This window comes from Ursus americanus, chromosome 31 (genome assembly GCF_024610735.1).
Source record: "Ursus americanus isolate L20-20 chromosome 31, mUrsAme1.1.p, whole genome shotgun sequence".
In the NCBI taxonomy this organism is placed as follows: Eukaryota; Metazoa; Chordata; class Mammalia; order Carnivora; family Ursidae; genus Ursus; species Ursus americanus.
The window spans coordinates 8,799,176-8,820,899 of record NC_142157.1 but is presented as its reverse complement, the minus strand read 5'-3'; the positions used below and the strand labels follow the sequence as shown (position 1 = coordinate 8,820,899).

Here is a 21,724-nt window from a genome sequence, read left to right as displayed (position 1 = left end):
AAGTTTTCAGCAAATACCCGATAAACAAATCACACTAAGATACTAGTCTCATGATAATACAATGCACCCTTCCTCCCAGGGATATCTGTATTGAAGACTTAATCCAAAAATACCACTTCTTACCATCTCCTCTATTACCACGCTGGTCCAAGCTACTATACCGTCTTTCTACCTGGATCACCACAGCAGTTTCTTAGCAAATCTTCCTGCTTCAACCTTATAATTCATAGTCTCTTCTCAACAGTGATCTGACTATCATTTCCTAGCCCCAAGCCCTCTGATAGTTCCTTAATTCACTCAGAAAAAAAGCCAAGTATTTCCAATGGCCTGCAAGGCCATAAATGAAATAAGGAAAGCAGGAGGAAGAGTGTACCAGAAAGAAATAACCACTTTGGTCATGTTAAATATGAGATGCCTAGGAGACATTCAAGTGGAGCTGCCAGAAAGGTATTATGCTTAGATCCTCAGATGAGAGCTTCAGGTTAGATAAATGGTTCTCACCTGGGAGTGATTCTGTCCCCCAGGAGACACTCGGCAATGTGTGACACATTGTTGGTTACCACTTGTGGGACGGGGGGGGGTTCTACTGGCATCTAGTGGGTGGAGGCCAGAGATGTTGCTGCTATATAGCCTAAGGTGCACAAGACAGCACCCCCCCCCCCCGACAAAAATTTACCCCATCTAAAATGCCACTAGGTGGGGCGCCTGGGTAGCGCAGTCCTTAAGCATCTGCCTTAGGCTCAGGGCGTGGTCCCGGCGTTGCGGGATCGAGTCCCACATCGGGCTCCTCCGCTGGGAGCCTGCTTCTTCCTCTCCCCCTCCCCTGCTTCTGTTCCCTCTCTCGCTGGCTGTCTCTCTGTCACATAAATAAATAAAATCTTTAAAAATAAATAAATAAAATGCCACTAGGTGCTCAGGCTGAGAAAAACCTATGCTAGAGAAATAGATATGGGAGATCATATTTAAAATGCAAAGTACAGATAAAAGACTAGTATCCAAGATCTACAAAGAAGTTCTCAAACTCAATACACGAGAAACAAATAAACAAATCATAAAATGGGCAGAAGATATGAACAGACACTTTTCCAATGAAGACATACAAATGGCTAACAGACACATGAAAAAATGTTCAAAATCATTAGCCATCAGGGAAATTCAAATCAAAACCACACTAAGATACCACCTTACGCCAGTTAGAATGGCAAAAATTGACAAGGCAAGAAACAATTGTTGGAGAGGATGTGGAGAAAGGGGATCCCTCCTACATTGTTGGTGGGAATGCAAGTTAGTACAGCCACTCTGGAAAACAGGGTGGCGGTCCCTTAAAAAGTTAAAAATTGAGCTACCCTATGATCCAGCCATTGCACTACTGGGTATTTACCCCAAAGATACAGACGTAGTGAAGAGAAGGGCCATATGCACCCCAATGTTCATAGCGGCATTGTCCACAATAGCTAAATCGTGGAAGGAGTCAAGATGCCCTTCAACAGATGACTGGATTAAGAAGATGTGGTCCATATATATAATGGAATATTACTCAGCTATCAAAAAGAACGATTTCTCAACATTTGCTGCAACATGGACGGCACTGGAGGAGATAATGCTAAGTGAAATAAGTCAAGCAGAGAAAGACAATTATCTCATCTATGGAACATAAGAACTAGGAAGATCGGTAGGAGAAGAAAGGGATAAAGAAAGTGGGGTAATCAGAAGGAGGAATGAAGCATGAGAGACTATGGACTCTGAGAAACAAACTGCGGGCTTCAGAGGGGAGGGGGTTGGGGGAATGGGATAGGCTGGTGATGGGTAGTAAGCAGGGCACGTATTGCATGGTGCACTGGGTGTTATACACAACTAATGAATCATCGAACTTTACATCAAAAACCAGGGATGTAATGTATGGTGACTAACATAATATAATAAAAAATATTATTATAAAAAATAAATAAATAAAATAAATAAATAAAATGCAAAGTACAAGGTGAGAAAAAGAAGAAACCTTGAGGAGCTCCTCTTCCCACAGTCATGTCAAAATGGAAGAACCAACACAGAAGACTGAAAGGGGTCAGCCAGAATGGGAAAAGGCGGGGCAGGAAACAGTGGTGGATCAAAGGCCAAGAAAAGAGTGTTCCTGAAAGGAAGCAACACTCAACAGTGGTCCACTCCATGGAAAACCGCTAAGATGGCAAGTGACACCAGTCGGGGTAAGGTTAGAAAGAATGGAGGAGGTGTGCTGTGGGTGTAAGAGAACAGAGATACATGGGAAGGCTGCCAGCAAATGAGGCTGCTGCATACATCACTCAAGTGAAACCAACAGGCAGGTAGTTGGGCTCCTCCAGTCCCCTGGCTTTGCCAGATGGGAGAGATCAAAAAGGTGCAAAGAATAAGGGAATCTGCAGGAGAGCAATTTGAATTAGGGCAGCTAGGTCTGGGTCAGGAAGAACTGATGACAGAAGGGAACTAATGAATAGAGAAGAGTGGGGGGAGGGGGTTAATGAACTGAAACTCTTGATGAGTCATAAACATGTTTCCATATCAGTAAATATACTCCTCTACCATGCTTTTAATTGTTCCATATTAATATAATCTATTTCTTAATATTATTAAAGTAAATGTGATTTTACTTTAGTAAGAAAGAGCTATTTACTATCTGAACATGGTTCGGGGTCCTATTTACTTTGCCAGACCAGGAGGAAACAGCATTTAGGAAAAGACCATGTTATGGTGAAAGATATGCTAAATAATAGTCACGGGTTAAAATACTGGCTTTTTCATTTGCTAATGTGGCAACTTTGAATGACTTACTTAACCTCTCTGATCCTAAATCTCTTTACTTAACAGACTGTGGTAAGCACAGCAGGTACATAAATCCCCTTGAAGAATACCCACATCCTAATCCCAGGAATCTGTGAATATGTTATGTTACATGGCAACCAGGAATTAAGGTTGCTAATCAACTGACCTTAAAATAAGGAGACTATTCTGGAATACCCAGGTGGACCCACAGGAACCACAAGGGTCTTAAAGGGAAAAGAGAGACGCATAAGAGCCAGAACCAGAAAGACTGCTTCTGAGACCTGACCCACCACCGCTGGCTCTGTAGATGGAAGGAGGGCCACAAGCCACAGAATGTGGGCAGCCTCTAGAAGCTGGAAAAGACAAGAAAACTGATCTCCCCTAAAACCCCCAGAAAGGAATGCAGTCCTGCCAACACTCAGTAACACTCATTTTGGGCTTCTGACCTCCAGAACTGTAGGAAAATAAATGTGTCGTTTTCAAGCCATGAAGTTTCTCTTAATTTGTTACAGAACAATGGGAAACTAACACCAGGTTATATGAATCAACTTCGGAATCTGTGTAACCAAGAAAATATAAATAAAGTACAGGAAACATTTAAATAGCTGCTATTAGTATTATTAGTGCTAATACCATCACAGCACCAAAACCAATGGTAGTCAAGAGAAAGAACACCCACTCGGTTCTAGAATTTACACTACGCCGTGACCTAAGACATCTTAGTTAACCTTAGTTACCCTATGGGACTCATTTCTCTCACTTATAAAACAAAATGGGGGGGCCTAGAATACATGACTTCTAAAGTTTCTTCCAGTTCTAAAATTTTATGATTCAAAAATCTAATTCCTTAATGACATTCTACTTATTGCTAATTAACAGATTCCGAAAATCCTATTAACTAAAAACAGTAAGCCAAGCGGTTCTCATGTAATGTTTCAACGTTTTCAATATTTTATATTGCTGAGTTATAGCCTTATAAAGTTGAGTCACGGCATAAAAATCACAGACCTGCAAGCAAGGGAAAATATCTAAGTCATCCTGCTACTATTTAAAGGCCTCACAGTCAAACTACAATAATATCTTCTCAAGTAGCTCGAAGTATATTCCCGCACATTACCTCATTTATTCTTTTTTTAATAGCTTTGAGATATAGCTCACATGATACGCTATTAACCCTTTCATAGCAGATGACTCACTGGTTTTGGTATGTTCACAGAGCTGTAAATCCATCACCGCAAAGAATTTTTTAGACCATTTTCATCATCCTAAAAATGATGATTAGCAGTCATTCCCCACCTCCCTTCTCCAGCCCTTCCTGGCCACTAATCTACTTTCTGTCCCAACAGACTGGCCTATTCTAGACATTTCCTATAAATGGAATCATACCACATAGGGCAATTTGTGTGTCTGACTTCTTAGCGTGTTTTGCGGTTCGTCCATGTTGTAGCACGTGTCAGTACTTCATTCCTTTTTCATGCTAAATAATATTCCACTGGATCGTGTGAATGATATGCCACATTCTGCTTACCCTCAACAGCTGATAGACGTTTGGGTTGCTTCTATGTGTTAACTATCTGGACTAATGCTGCTATGAACATTGTATGTTTAATGTGGATGTGTGTTTTGAGTTCTCTTGGGTATGGACCTAGGAGTGGAATTGCTGGGTAACATATGGTAACTCTACGTTTTAACCTTTTAAAGAACTGCTAGGCTGTTTTCCAAAGTGGCTGCCTCCTTTTCTCACACCAGCAATGTATGAATGTTCGTTCCAATTGCACCACATTCTTACCAACACTTGCTATTATCTATCTTTGATTATAACCAAATAGTTGGTATGAAGCGTTATCTTTTGTGATTTTTGACTTGCATACCCCATGACTAATGATATCGAGCATCTTTTCATGAGCTGATTTACAACTTATAAGTCTTCTTTGGAGAAATGTCCATTCAGGTCCTTTGCCATTTTTTAATTGTGTTGTTCTGGATAAAAGTCCATTGTCAGATAACTGATTTGCATGTATGTATTTTCTCCCACTCTATATACCTCATCTAAACTTAGGGCAACTACTTACACTCAATAAACAAAGTCTGTGTCACTATCCCCATTTTGCTGGTAGAATCGGCATTTTATATGATTAAATAAACTGGACAACTGGCAGACTCAAAAAAAAAAAAAAAAACCTTACAGCTCTGCCCCTATTTTTATTAATTTAAAGAGGCCATATATTCATGGCAACACTGTTGACAGCACACCCAGGAAGGCACCCTCATTCAACCCTGATGCTGCTTGTATTGATAACCAGACAGTATTATTTCCACAGTATATCAAAGATGATTCATTCATTCACTCAAAAAATAGTTATTAAGTGTTATGTGGCAGGTGCTGTGCTCAGGATGCATCAGTGAACTTGACCAAGTCCTTCATTAACCTTATAATTTGGCAGTGTTATACAAAATCCCTAGTGCTAAATCAATTTCCTAAAGGCAAACCGTCCAAACAAAGAAATTTATCTTAATGCTTAAAAATTCACCATCAACTCTCAAGAAGAAACATTATAGATTTTAATGCAAGGGATATCCTATTTAAAAAAAAAAATCTAAAGTGTCAAACTTATTTTGTGGCCCAGGATGACCTTGTTTTAAGTATTGACCTTACTAGGCCATCACTTGGCTCTTATAAATCCTTTTTATAATGCAGCCATGTTTAATGACATCTGTCAAAATGAAACCTGAGTAAAGGAGGAAAATACTCCTACTTCTCTACCTTTAGCCAGAAAAGCCTGAAGGCTCAAGTCTATATCATAGCCAGTTCCTAACCCATGTGAATAAAAATGTTAGGATAGCTCCATTAAACATAAAAACAAAAATACAGAATTACAAATCCAACCACCTAAAAAGGCAGTTCTAACCCGGTCTATCAAACTACCCTTAATGAAAAGCAGAGGGACTAAATATCCCCAGGAGACCGAAGGCACGGCACTAACTGGCCCACACAAACTTTACATTTCTTGGTCTATTCTAAACTATAATATACCTATTTTCTTACTTTAAAAAAAAAGTTAGCATTTTTAATTAGAGTCAATAAAAGAATTTGTTGAGAAAGATCTCACGGTTTATAATTAGAACTACATTCACTTTTGCTGGGCAAATTCGGTAAATTAAGTAACAGCTAGTAAAACGAACGCTGGGGAAGATGTACCATGCCTACCTCATAGTTCTGAGTGTCCTCAACACACCACTTTGTAAACGCAGGCTGTGCCTACTGCCGCCTGGCCGGCGAGGTGCCTGCAAATTACGGCGGCACAGGCTGAGCCTGGAGGGGGTGACCCGAGGTGATCCCGAGGATGGTGTGCTACAAGAGAGTAGGAGCTACAGATCAGTGCGGGGCTCTTCCACACCGTGAACCGGGAGGCTTGGGCTTTGCTTCAGGGACTCAGAGAACAGTGCTAAGTGGGCAGAACATGGTAGTGCCGGCTTCCATTTCCCCTACTTTCACCTGTCTTACATCGTGGGCTTGCAGGGAGGTTTTCCGAAGACTAAAATCAGAGTGATGAAAAGGTCTGTAAACCTAAATCTAGAGGAAGTCTTGACTCGGCAGACAATAGCGCGCATCACATCTGAAAGACCGGCGAGGACAAAATGGGAGAATGAATAATGAAGCTGGTGAGGGGCAGAGTCAAAAACAGGAAAGGGTGCGGCAGAAGCCAAGGGTTGGGGTCAGACCTTTACCCACTGAAAATAATGCCTATTGTGGAGTGGGTGTGTCTGCTTTAAAGAGCAGCAATGGGATCCTTCACCCAGAAGCATTCAACTGCTGAAATCTGAAACTCCAATATGCTACTAACAGGCTACAATCTCACCCTTCCAGCTCTCTCAACTCCTTACCTGCCTTTGCCAATCAAGGCTCCACAGAACAGCCAACCTGAGCCTTCAGAAAAGTAAAACAGATCACGTCACTTCTCTGATTCAAACCTTCCAATGGCTTTCCCAGGACACTTGAATAAAATCCCAGATCCTCCTGCAGCCCTGAAGTATCACAGCCTTTTTTTTTTTTTTACCACTCTCCTCCTCACTATCACTCCCCAGTTACCAGGCCACTCCTCACACGAGCTCCGGGCCAGGGCTCCGCCATGCTGTCTGCATACCCTGGGATGCTGTTCCCATTGGTGTGTCCTAACTACATTCCAGTCTCTGCTCAGCGGTCATCTCTTCCAAGAGTCTCTTCTTGTTCACATTATCTAAAATAGCATCTGCATCACTCTCTATCCCCTTACCCTTCATTGTTCTTTTTAACATTTTCATACATATGTTTACTACCTCCCGTCTAGAAGTAAGCTCTAGCAGGGCAGGGACTTTGCTTTGATCTAAGTAGCCACACCACAGAGAGCAGTGTTTGGACGATATGCTCAATATTTATTGAATGAATAAACGAACAAATAAATCATACTTGATCTTAATATGTTTCAGATTCCAGTTTTTCCCCATGCCCTCTCTATTCTTTTCCTGATCCATGAGCCACGCTCCAAGCTCCACTTCATCTCCACTATAAGCCTAGGATCTGATCATCCAGCTTTGGCCACTCCCTTGCCAAAACGTAGCTTTCTTGCTGGCTTGTCCTTCCCCTATACCAATCTTCCCCACTCCCACACCCAGACTTAGAGATTGCTCCTATAAAAGCCCCAAGTCCACCAAGTGGACCAGAGACTCTGCAAATGCATGGTCTCCCATCTCAACAGGGCCCTTGCTTGCTGCTGCCCATCATTCTCTTTGTGGGCTCCCAATCAACTCCCTGTCTCACATTTCACAGAATCAATTCCAAACTTCGATCACTTTCTTCAAGCTTCCTATTCTTCCCTCTACTCAGCAAGTGACATTACCTCCACAGAACCAAGAGAGAGGTTATTAGGTCAGACTCCCTCAGTTTCCTGCACCCCTCCTGCCTAACAACCACACTCCTACCTCCTTCCTGAGACAGTGGAAGAAGGATGTCCCTCAGCCCTCCCAAAGATAACCTTCAACCAGGGCTCCACAACTCAAGCCACCCCACCTCCTAAGGGATCTGATGCCATCATTTATCTGCCTTCCTCTTCCAAATCTTCCACTTCTTTCTGACCTTCCCCCCACTGTACATAAATGCTTAAAGCTCTCCCATTATAAAACAAATGAACAAAAGAACCTGATATACTCACTCCCCCAGATGTGATTCTCTCTTGCCACTGTCCTAGTTGCGCCTTCCCAATCACAACCAAGTGTCTTGAAAAAGAGTTTAAACTCATTATTTCCACCACTGCCACCAGCACCCCCAATTCACTACTCAACCTCCGCAATCTGGATTTTGTACAAACACAAAACTCTCTCCAAAATACAAACAACTTCTTAACTGAAAATTCATTCAGAATTTATTAGACCTGTCAATTTAATACTGACATTCTCAATTTTAAAAAAGCTTGCCTCTTGGCTTCAGTAACATTACTCTTTCTTGATATTCTCCTCTTTCGGACTCTTCTTTGCAGTTTCCTTTGCTATGGACCTTGATCTGAGAAAAGCCCCTTGCATGTGGTGTAGCAGTTAAAAATCTGGGCTGTCTTAGCTTGGGCTTCCATAATAAAATACCGTGAGTGGGTGGCTTAAAGAACAAAATTCATTTTTCTCACAGTCTGGAGGCTGGAAGTCCGAGATCAAGGTGCCTGTGTCATCTGGTTCTGGTGAAAACCCTCCTCGTGAGTGGCAGACAGCTGCTTTCTCAGTGTATCCTCACATGGCCGAGAGCTCTGCTGTCTCTTCCTCTTCTTGTAAGGACACCGGTTCTACTGGCTCTACTGGATCACCCTTAAGCTTTATCTCCAAATATAGTCACACGGGGGATTAAGGCTTCAACACATGAATTGGGGGGACACAACTTAGTCCGTAGCAGCCAACAGCAATACAAGAATGGGAAAAACCAAATGTTATATAATAACAATAACCGTACAAGTGTAAGAACTCTACAGCAAGAAAGAAAAAGGACAGCACATGAAAATATCAGGACACAAAATTTTTACAAGAATATGTTACGCATATGAAATAAAAAGGAAATCAAAACAGGAATGATGTTCAAAAAAAGGAGTTTATTTCTAAACTCTTTGTTAGACAATTTGAAAGATAAACTTTCACAGAATGAATATATAAACGAAAAACTTCAAGTGAAAAAAAATCACTAAGATCTCTGGGTGATACACAACCTCTTCAACAGATACGAATGTGTCTCTGTCCCCCGTCCAGTGACCTACAAACGAACAGACAAGTAACTTTGCTCTCTACCACTACCCTTACACCCAATATACAATGGAATACAATTAAGATGAATGCGATTAAGTCTTCCATTCTGAGAAGAATGGCAAATACTATTCTCACCAATGATGAAATACTGCTGGACAGGAATGGCAAAGAGTCTCCACTCTACCCGGGAAGCAAGTTCCTTGGTTAAACTTAGGTTCTGTGCTGGGCCAGCTGTGGGAGGCAGGGGGGCCTGTAAGGAGGGGACAGACTCGCTTGTCCATCTGTCTGCTACAGCCTGGCTTTGTCTCTGGAAGATACTTTCTTCTGTTATCCTTGCTGGAAATATAGGAAGTGAACATAGGAGAGTATGTGCTCCAAAGAGGCAGGAAAGAGCTAATAGCCTATTTCCTGGGGGTACATGTTTGGGGGTCAAAGATTGCTTTAGTTGTCAAACAACGTCAAATCATCACAGGCTTTGCCAAGCGAAACTTGTGGTATCTTTGGCAACACAATCCTCTCAAAACCTCCATAGGTCTCTTTGTCTTCAGCCAGTGCCACATGAAAGTAGCCACAACTCAAAATTTAGTCTGATGGTAGATGCTAAGCTTGTCAATTCTGTCCTCCTATTATTAGCTGACCTCCGAGGCAGATGCATCCCTCTCTCTCAATTTAAGGTTAGCTAACTTGAGAGCATCTGATTCACGCGGCAGGATGATTATACCATCACCACACCCCATTCACATCGGGGCAACCCATGTGACTTAAAATGTTCTTTCTGCCTGAATGATTTCAGGCTCAGCCACTCCATTAGGTCTGGCCAATAAAATATGAACAAAAGTAACACATGCCGCTTCCAAGCAGCTGGGTCTGCCATGTCTCTCTTCCTCTGAAACAGAACAGCAATGTCCCCAGAAAGCCTATTCCTTTGGCTTGGAGTGGTAGAAGATGGTGGAACGGAGCCATAGACATGTCAGAAGTAAGAAATAAACCTTTGTTGTCCTAGGGAACTGAGACTGGATTTGTAACTGGAGCTTTACCTAGCTTAAGTGACTGGTTCAGGTGGGAAGATAAATCCTTACTATGATCCTTGCCTAGCCTGGCTTCCACTTTTCTCTGGCCAAGAAAATCTGACGAAGGTTCCTAAAAATGAATCTAACCTCTTGTTGTTTGGGAGAAAGAAACTATTTTTTCCAACCCTGCAATACCCCGTATTACTGTCCTTTCCATCAATGTGAAGCATAGGCCAGGGGTGTACAGAACTTCATTAGCAAATTTATACCCCCTCCCAACTCGAAGTGCAAACTAGCTAATTGTTCTCTTACTTGACACCCTCTTGGAGTTCCTTGCTAAAGCAGCTAGTCAACTAGTGTGAGACGTCTCACAGTAGCAGTCTTTCTAACCACTGCCCTGGACGTACAAACTGGGCAGACACATCCATGCCCTTCCAAGTTATCAGAGGTGACAGCTTCCCCAAGTGTTCTGCCATAGCATAACAAGGGTCACCCGTTTTCCAGCCTATAACACGGTGCCTACTGTCCGCTGGCCAACCACTCAGCCAGGGCCATGCATTTTAGCTATTTATCATGGCAACATCCCACTTCAGGTACCAATTTTGGCATTAAACTGGGTATGGGGAAAGCTGCTGTGATAAAATGATAACAAATACAGTGGCTCAAACAAGAAAGCTTCTTCTCTTCCTAGAAACAGTACAGAGATAGGCTGGTGCTTAGGGGAGGACGGTGAGTAGTAGTTGGTTCTGTTCCACAAGGTCATCTGGGCACCTAGGCTGATGGGGATGGCTCTGCCATTCTCACCACAGGATGTCTACCTCTGGATTCAAGGCCCCTGTTGCCATTCCAGCTGTTGCTGCTTTCTAGTCAGTTGGAGGGGGGGGGGTGCATGGCATAGGGAGAAGAACAGGACTAGCTCCTCATCGTTAGGAAGATAACCCAGAAATTGCACATACCACTTTTGCTCACATTTAACTGGCCCAAACCTAATCAGATAGACATCTCCTATAGTCAGGGGAAACTGGAAAGTACAGTCCCTAAGACAGATTCAGAAACGAACAGAGAAAAGGATATCCTAGATACTGGAGAAGAATTAACAACAGTCTCTGTCATACCTCACACAACCTATTCCCAAGAGTCATCAGAAAAATTTTTTAAAAGTGTACTTCAGATTTCAGACCGTGGCGGCCGCTGTTCAAAACCTCCACTGGCTTCCTCTTTCACTGAGCATAAAAACTAAAGTCCCCACAACGGCCTACAATCTCCACGCAACCTGCTCCCTCCAGTACCTCTCTAACTTCATTTCCTAATACTCTTCCCTTAAAACAAACACCAAATGTATTAAAGATCTGAATGTGAAAGGTAAAACTATGAAGCTAATGAAATAGAAAGTAAGATGATATATTTGTGACCTTGACTGATAAAAAGATTTCTTCAGATCTCAAAAGTACAAACAATATGGGAAAATTCTGATGGAACTGAAAGAACTGACTCCACCAAAATTAAGGACTTGTTATTCAACAAAAAACATTATAAAGTTAACAGACAGGCAGAAGACTGGAAAAATATGTTTGCAACTTCAAAAAAAAAAAAAAAAAGCATTTAATACCCAGTGTATGCCAAGAACTCTTTAAGATAACAAAAAGAAGACAGGAAATGCAATTTAAAATTTGGTAAGAGACAGCAGCAGACAGTTTACAGAAGGTAAAGACAAAATACAGAATGCCTCATTAAATTTGAATTAAAGATAAGCAATAAGAAAATTTAGTATAAGTATGTCCCAACTAATGCAAGGGTATATACTTATACTCAAAATTTATTTGCTGTTAATCTCATATTCAAATTTAACAGGTTGTCCTGTATTTTTATTTGCTAAATCTGACAACTAAAGGTGAAATCTATATGGCTAACAAGTGAATGAAGAGAAACTTAGCCTCACTGGTAATCAAAGAAATGCAAAATAAAACTATGAGATACCATTTTATAGCCATTGTATTAGCAGATAACCCTTGCCTTTTCCATTTTACTACAGAAGATCATTTAACTTAGGACTCTTTTTTTGATCATATCACTAGGCAACAAAAGTCCAACTATTTACTGCATATGCAAAGAGAAAAACCACATTTCAAATCCATTATTTCATACACATAAATAATATCACATAAATAATCCCAGTAACCATATTCAGGCATCGAAGACATCTTTTTTCTAGAAAATTTAAGTACCTATTTAGTATAAATTTGTAAAATTTAAATGTTGAAGATAAGAATGTTTGAGTATCATTTAGTAATTAAACAATAGCAGTTCATAAACAATATATTAATTTTAGTACTGGGTTGTGATTAAGCTCTTAAGGTTAACTATCATAGCAGGTCAGAAATTTGGACTATAAATAAATACAAGAATTAGGCTTCACATTTTCAAAGAGCTTTCACATAAAAATGCTTTACCCAAATCATAAATGTCGCTTTATCACTGGATAATATTCGTCTGGAAGGCAGAGAGGTATGGCACGAGCTGTAGGTAAAGGAAGGAAACAGGGGCTGCACGTAAACATGACAATACCCATTACCCATTCTTTTTTTAAATATTATGAGCTTATTTCATATGTAAATACAGTACACAGGGTATTTTTAATAAAACTTCAATACAACAAAGAAAGTACATCGAAAACTCATTTTGCCTTCTCTAACTTCTAATATAAAGAATACCCTCTGAATTTATTTTAGCATCTTAAAGGAAAACATTTTAAAAACTAAAATGTTACTGTGTGAGATCAATTTAGAAAAATATCTACTTTTTGTCAGAGTTCCAGTAAACAGTCATAAATAGCTCTTTATTTCATTCTGAATAAAAATATTACAAAATAAAAATTAAACCAAAATACTTTATAAAAATGGTACTATGATATGTGTGGTAAAATGATTCACAGATACTAAAATAACTCAGCCTACCTTATATAAAAGACATACACTATAATCATTAACCTTCTAAAATACTGATAACTGTTAATTAACTTTCAAAAAGTCATCACTTCTAGATGTATCTCTAACAACAGCAAAAACAACAAACTTTTAGATCTATAATTCAGCATCCATCAAGACTACTTTTGGCAGGCATATGATACGACACACTCCCACAAGAGAGAAAAATAGACATAAAAGTAACAGCTTTCACCATAGTGTTTAAAACATTAAAGTATTTCCATAAATAACATATTACCTTTTTTTTTAAAAGATTTTATTTATTTATTTGACAGAGATAGAGACAGCCAGCGAGAGAGGGAACACAAGCAGGGGGAGTGGGAGAGGAAGAAGGAGGAGCCTGATGTGGGGCTCAATCCCACAACACCGGGATCACGCCCTGAGCCGAAGGCAGACGCTTAACCACTGTGCCACCCAGGTGCCCCAACATATTACCTTTTTAACTATATATAACTATAATCCTTGAAGCAGCCTGGGTCCCAAATAACATATAATCTTGTGACTGGCAGATAGAAAACAAATGATATTCACTGCACTCATTTCTTTTCTTACAAGTTTCAGAAGAAAAGCAAAATCAAAAGTGTATATTAGCGCAACTGCTAATATACATGTTTGACATAAATGTCAATGGAAAATAAAAGTACCTATTCCCCAGCTTCAAGAAAGGAAAAGATTATTCTTTGGCTCTATTCCAAGCTGGGAACAAGTAACCACAGAACCGGTTTTAAATATGCCCCAATCTATCAATCCTTAAACTCTAGCCAACATTTCCACTTAAGCACTCAGCTGAGTAAGTCAGGCGATCGGCAACTGCCTTGCTCCTCAACGCCAGCCAGTCCCTAAACTCCAAGTTTAAAGTTGGCCAATCCCTAAATTGTGTCACTGAAAGTAAGCCAATCCTAAAACTCCATGCTTCTTCAAAACCCTATCTAAGTACATCTCTGCCTGTTTCAAGGATTATATTCTGCAAGATTGCTCTTCCTTGTTTAGCAAGTATGAAATCCAGCTGTTTCAGTTACACTTAATGGTGGTCTCTCCCCTCAATAATACTATAAATATTATGGTAATTTGGATATCGCATTTTTCTTCATGGAGGTAAGAAAAATAGTTTGTTATGCTAATTCAGTTGTATGAAAAGTTGAAAATCTTCACCTTTTAAATATAATTCTAATCCTTCATGCCCAATATACAAATGTACTAAGAAAGGTCTTTTTCCTTCCCTTCTCAATTCCAGACCCACAATTTCATACTATCAATTGTCCACAGCCAGCCAGTGGATGTATTATAGGAAACATTAAAACTTCCAATTACAGACCTAAAAATACAGAACTGGCGTTTGCCACAGGGGCAGGAGGTGGGGGGGATAGGTAAAATGGGTGAAGGGGAATGGAAGGTACAGGCTTCCAGTTATGAGATGAGGAAGTCCCAGGAATGAAAGGGACAGCATGAGGAATGTATAGTCAAGATACTGCAATAGCTTTGTATGGTGACACTTTCTGTGAGCACAGCACAATGTACAGAGTTGAGGAATCACTATGTTTGTACACCTGAAACGAATTCAACATTGTGTGTCAACTACACTTCATTAAAACGAACAATCTGATTTTTAAAATAGCAGAGGAACGGAATAAGCATTTTTCCGAAGAAGCCGTACAGATGGCCAACAGAAACATGAAAACGTGCTCGATATCACTCATCATTAGAGAAATGCAAAGCAAAACCACAATGAGATACCACCTCACACCTGTTAGGATGGCTATCATCAAAAAGACAAGAGGTAACAAATGTTGGTAAGGCTGTGGAGAAAAGGAAAGGGAACCCTTGTGCACTATTGCTGGCAATGTAAACTGATGCAGCCACTGTGGAAAACAGTGTGGAGATCCCGCAAAAAAAAAAAAAAAAAAAAAAAAATTAAAACTGCCATATGCCCCAGCAATCTCACTTCTGGGTATTAAAATTCTCCTTCCAATTACTGAAACTCACATCAAGAATTGAATATCATCAAATAATCTTCAAACAAAATGATAACTCATCAAATATTTGAGTAGATATTCTTTTTGAAAGTAAGAGAAACAGCCTCAAATGTGACATAAAAAATGGCAATGGGGGCGCCTGGGTGGCACAGTGGTTAAAGCGTCTGCCTTCGGCTCAGGCCGTGATCCCGGCGTTACGGGATCGAGCCCCACATCAGGCTCCTCTGCTATGAGCCTGCTTCTTCCTCTCCCACTCCCCCTGCTTGTGTTCCCTCTCTCGCTGGCTGTCTCTCTCTGTCGAATAAATAAATAAAATCTTAAAAAAAAAAAATGGCAATGGCTAAAGAGAATAATATGGTTTCTAATTTAAAAATCAGAATGAATGGAAATCCTAGTCCAAATCTAAATCCCTCTATCAGAATGGCAAAGTGAATCATGCCAAGTGGGTTGCCTCACCAAAGTATACTTAAATACAGCTGAGAGCCATCTCCTCACACTGCTTTTGGACTTAATGTGCTCAAAAAATGGATTCTACAGAGCAAGTAGCACTACCTCACACTTTATCAAAACTCAGTGAAGATTCCACTCAAGTCCAATCACAGTAGGATGACAAGCACTGAATCACCAACTGCTTCAAGTGACAACATGAACGTCTAACTACATGTTGTAGGAAACCAGAATGTCACCCCCAAATATGCCATTTTGACATTTTGATTATTTTGAGTCAAAGATACTTAAGAAAAAGCAGGTGCAAGGACGCTCTGACTCTCCTTTTTTTGTCCTGAAAGTAAAAGATAAAACTCCCATGTGAAAGGTATCCTCCCTGTACCAGGAGGAAGGAAGATATTCTTATCACCAGAGATGGGGAACTTGGAGCTGAGAAACCTGTACAAAGAAATCTTACTAAACTAATCCTTATCTTTGTCGTTACTTCTTCACCATTTACTACCCCTAGCCCAGACTCCTCTGGGTCTTGTCAATTCTTCACAAATTTATTGTTTCGTTATCTAAAATGTATAAAAGCTTCCTGTTCTGCGAAGATCTTTGGATCTTCATTGAAGGCTCCCCTGTACAAGTTTAATAAAGTTTGTATGTTTTTCTACTGCTAATCTGTCTTATGTCAATTTAATCCTTAGGCCCAGACTGAGACCCAAAGATGATGGAGACTTTTTCCTCTCTTACAGTGTCAGGAGACCTACTTAGCTAGGTTAAGCATGGATCTGGTGAATTTATCCAGAAACTGTCAAATTTATTTATTAGAGAATATCTGGAGAGGCAGCATAGGTCAGTGAAAATAGTCAAAACTACATTATGAGTTGGGTGACCTTAAGTAAGTTCCCAGTTTTCACAGGACAGTCAGGAAGACCAAATGAGATAACTAGTAACCTTAAAAATGTCCTAAGCATCAAAATCTCTCAAAGTCCTAGATTTGCTTTTGTCCCTAACTTGCTGTAAAAATACAGCAAATCATTTGATCTAAGTCTGTTTCCTCATCTGGCAAATAGTGATGGTAATGCATGCCCTACACATTTCAGGGGTGTTCATGAAAATCACATATAAAAATTAATGTAAAGGATTTCTGAAATACATAAATAACCACGTAACTGTGAGATAGTTAATTCAATATATGAAGGAGATTCATACTAGCAAACCTGTTACAACCCAGGATTATATAATTTCCAAATTTAATTAATTTACTAAGAAAAAAACGTTCATATGGGGCGCCTGGGTGGCACAGCGGCTAAGCATCTGCCTTCGGCTCAGGGCGTGATCTCGGCGTTATGGGATCGAGCCCCACATCAGGCTCCTCCGCTAGGAGCCTGCTTCTTCCTCTCCCACTCCCCCTGCTTGTGTTCCCTCTCTCGCTGGCTGTCTCTATCTCTGTCAAATAAATAAATAAAATCTTAAAAAAAAAAAAAGAAAAAAACATTCATAGCTAAATACAAACCAAAAACACTACACATATTGGCAACAACAACAACAAAAAAATCAAGGCTATTAGCTACAAAAACTATTTTCCTTGCAATAAATGAACCAAATTGGCTCAGCTCTCCAAAAGCAGTTCAACACAATCTTTTGTTCAAGTCTTGTGTTTGCCACTTAAAACTACTGCCTCAACCTCTAAAGCATAAAAAACAAAAAAAACCCATCCACAAAAAATAGTAAGGAAGAAAGAAAAAAAGTTACTTATTGCAGGGTTTCTCAATATCAGAAGTACTGGTATTTTGAACTGGATACTTTTTTACTGTTGGGGTTGTCCTATGCCTTATAGGATATTTAAGAACATCCCTGGCCTCCACCAACTACATGACAGGCACAATGCCCTCACACATAGTTGTAATAACCAAAAATGTGTCTAGACATTTGCCAAATGTCTCCAGAGTGACTTGGGGTAAGGAATAAAATCATCCCTAGTGGAGATCTACTGAGCTAAATGCACAGTTCCATACTCCATATATTTCAGTATTTATATCACATTTATCTAGAATGCAGCTTTAAGCTAGCACTTTTGCAGTATAAGGACCAAAGAAAAGAATGCTGTCTATAGGATAGTAATATCGTAAGAATTATAGCTGTGGTAGGGAGTTATGGTCAAATTATTCCTTCCATCAACAGGTTGTTTCTGCTTAAACCTAAGAATTTTCTTCTTGTATGTTCTTTTGGGATAAAAATTTGATTAATCTGTCACTAAAGCTTAGTCTCCACCCAGGCTTACTAATGAGCAGTCATTATTATTTATGCGGGGGGGAAAAAAAATCAAGCCTCAAGATCTTAATTTCTAAGTAACCATGTACCAAATGAATCAAATTTAAGTGACACTTAACTGTTTACATTAAACATATTCAAACATTTACAATGCTAAGCAAAAGTACACAAACTAGTATTCAGCTATTACTGCAAATATACAAAGTGTGTGTATGTGTGTGTATATGGAGCTGGTATATGCACCACACATATATATACATACACACACATGTAAGAGTTCAAGGTAATATGCAAGATTAACAGAAACTATAAGTTTAAATATTAAAAAAAATATTTAGTGCCCACTATATGTTATCAGTGAGCTAGACACATAATTTTCTACAAGAAACAATTTCCATATACTTACATTTGTATTCTTAACTAGTAGTCTCTAAATTTGCTCATGTAAACATAGATTTTTAAAAGAATTTGGATTTTAGAAGTTATCTAGGATAGTCAGTGCTACAAAGAGGGGCTCCTGTCTTCAAACAGAAAGACTTACCATTATGCCTGCCATGCTGGGAGCTTTCTAGCACAATTAAACAATCATCAACCTGCCCTCGCTAAGCCTGAACTTAAAAAACGACAAAGCCTGAGCAATCAGCAGCCCCTTCAAGATCCTTTATACCATACATGCATATCTGATATTCCAGAGAAAGCTAGCTGCAATTGTGGGATAAAGAAATACTAATCATTTCAACCCCATTAAATTTGGGGAAGGCCAGGTAGCAGATTTAAGGTTTTGTGAACTGCAAAATGAGATGGCACATTTCTACATTTATATTTGTGGAGAGTTCCATTTAGAGTGATGGTGGACTTGGTTGTTCACAGCAACTCTCCCAATGAAAACTGAAAAAGCTAAACGAGATATAACTTTATATATTGTTAAGAAGACACTCTGAAATTAATCACAAAATCTACAATGCTGTAATTTTATAAAATCTTTTAATGGTTCAAATTCGAAATACTCACGTTAGGAAGTAATAAAATTGTAACAAATGTACTGACGTTAGAGTATACCCTTAAAAAGATCTACAGAAATAAGACACACATTTCTGTGCATATTGTTCTAGTTTCTACATTCCACAACGTTCCAAATATGAGGTGTAATCTGTAATTCCAACTATGACATATACTACCAGATCCCCTTTCTGTGACAAAAAAAAAATATATCTCAATGTTAAAGAGATGATCAGCAGAGAAACTGAAACTTACTCCAATATGTGGAACTTTGGCGTGATACACTTAAACTGTGGAATCCTGCCTGAATACCTCACACAGCCCCTCCATCACCCTGTATTATGCGAGCAGCAACATTTCAAGCCAACTCCCTTATTTCACTAGTAAATCCTGTCAACACTGAGGTAATAGAACGGGAAAAACTCATCACTCCACAATGATACTAAAATATCAGAATTTATTTCATTTGGTGAAAATTATATCATTGCCAAATAAAGCTAATGCAAATATAGTAAAATATGCAAGATTATGAGTAATTCTTTTGTTGAAGAGCACTCTTGGGGAGCCTCAAATTCACTGTGCAATTGCCTAGGCATTCTTTTGCTCCTTTGACCCCTTCATGCCCCATCCCTCAAGTATATGGGGTGGAGGGCGGTGCAGAAGGCCAGAATGAAATGATCAGCATGTATTTATGCATTTGGTCTACTCTGGTTTTATTCCCACAGGTTCTTCCTCAAACTCTGCTCCCAAGGAGAGTGGTATGTTTTATTCATTTCTGAACTCACAAAACTTAATCAAATGCCCTGTATATAAAGTCATCCCTAACAGCTACTACATGGCAGGCACTGGATTAGGAACTAGAGACAGAGAAGTAAAAAAGATACACACCTCACCCTCACAGAACTTCATGGAAGGGGGATACCGGATATTGGCTGTGTGAACTCAATCAAAGTAATTAAAGTCCAGTCAGCACAGCACAATTGCCTGTGTTCTTTTTCCTCCACTGCCAACCAACGCTTAGATGAGGAACAAAAGCAGGCTTTCTCTTCAGAAATATAAATGTTGAGTCTCCAGCTCTGACTATTCCCCTGAGTTCCAAATTCATATATCCAACTGTCTGCTCAACAAGTTGACTTACAGGTAGTTTACAGACATTGATTGTGTGGACTCCGAAGCCAGACTGCTGGGTTTTGAACCCTGGCTCTGTCACTCCCAAGCTGGGTGATTTTAGGCAAGTCACTTTTAACCTCTCCGTGCCTCTGTGTTCTCATTTGCAAAATGGGGACTATAATGTTCCCTAGCACATACAATTGGTGTAAGGATTAAATTAATTAATACATGTAAAAGTGCTTAAAACCCTGCCCCCACAGTTTATGCCTACAAAGTGCTTCCTAGTACTACTAGCTCTAGTATTACCGTTACTATGCCTACAAGGCATCTAAAACTAGTCCAAAACAGAATTCAGGATTTTCTCACCAAACCCCTTTCAACCTGTTCAGTTCTCCCAGTTGTTCTAGCCTAAAACCTCAGAAGTCATGACTTTTCCTCTTCCTTTTCCTCACACTCCGGGTTAGTAAATCCAAACCAGTCGCTCTACCCTCAAAAGTGTATCATGAATTCGACTACTTACTATCATCTCTACGACCACTTCCCCAAGGCCAAGACACGAGCATCTCTCCTTCAGGGTAGAGACAAAGCCTCCTACCTCCCCATTTGTGATCCCCACCCCCCACTCCATGACCTTACAGTTAATTCTCCAGCCAATAAAAGTAAAATCAAATGCTATTTCCCTGCTCTAAACATTTCAGTGGTTTTCTATCACACCTAAAATAACATCTCTACTTCACCGTAGCCTGCAAGGGCCCCCAAAATCCGGCCTGGTCCTCCAACATCATCTGCCACCACTTTCCCCTTCCCTTGCTATGCGTTGGCCCCCTCAGGCTAGCTTCCCCATCAGACCATTGCTCCTTTGTTGCTCCTACCATACAGGACTGTCATCTGGAGCGTGAACTCTGAAGCAGGGTAGCCCAAATTCACATGCTGTCTCTATCACATTTTAGCTGTACAACCTTGAGCAAAGCCTCCTGTGTGTCGGTTTCTTCTCCCATAAAAATGGAGATAGGAGTACTTACCGCATAAGGCTGGTGTAAAAATTTAGTGTTTAGAAGCCTGCCTCACATACAGTAGGCTCCATGTAAGTGCTTATGCTCTTATGAGCCTTGCCTGCAATGTTCTTACCTCAGGCTCTTCCTCTCACTCAATAGACTCAGCTGTCACCTTTTTTGGAAGGCCTTCCCTCACAGACCGCATCTAAAACAAGCTGCCCTGTTCCCCCACTGTCATTCCCCTATCCTCCTCTACCTCACTGTACTTAATCACTTTCCAAAATAATATTAAGTACTTATTCTTCGTAGCCTATTCACTGGAAAATGTAGCCTATTCGCTGGAAAGTGAGCTCCACCAGGTTGGGAACTATCTTGTTTGCTGCTCTATTTCTAGTTCTGACTCAGAACCTGACTTCTGAATAAACATACCTCTTATCCAGGCTAGGGGACCTATGGGAATTTCTTAATAACAAGACCATACTTGGCCTTTCATTCTTACACTTGTGATCGCATTTGATCCTTGAAAAAGCAACAGCAAATACACAATCATCTCCCATTTTAGACAGAAAAAGAAAATCCCAAATTTGGGTCACTTGTCTTTGAACACAAAGCTATTAACTGGTAGAACCAAAATTAGCACCCCTGCTTTCTAATTCTAAGGCTTCTCAAAGGAGGATAAACTGAATTAACAGAAATGTGATCTCTCAATCTGGAATAAATACACCCTGAGATGTGTACAATGGTCTTCCCTTCAAAGTTCCTAACAAATATTTATCTCTAAATTTGAGAATTATTATAGTACTAACTCCTCAATAATGTAACCCTTGGCAAGCCAAAACTTTCAAAGTCAGATGTGATGATCAGATATTTCAAGTCCACACAGCAACAATCCC

General features: G+C 39.9%; 1 protein-coding gene across 5 annotated transcripts in view; it reads right to left on the bottom strand.

Annotated features, from left to right (window-relative positions):
- Nucleotides 1–21,724, bottom strand: part of ZNF438 (zinc finger protein 438) — a 172,311-nt gene that overhangs the window by 149,509 nt on the left and 1,078 nt on the right. For 2 of the 5 annotated variants that reach the window (XM_087857568.1, XM_045786438.2), the window contains exon 2: nucleotides 12,515–12,581. The exons of 2 other annotated variants lie outside the window; for them this stretch is intronic. The gene's annotated coding sequence lies outside the window, so the exon portion shown is untranslated. Of the gene's footprint in view, nucleotides 1–12,514; nucleotides 15,164–21,724 lie in introns of those variants that run through there. One more of the 5 variants, XM_087857569.1, reaches the window with a different exon arrangement.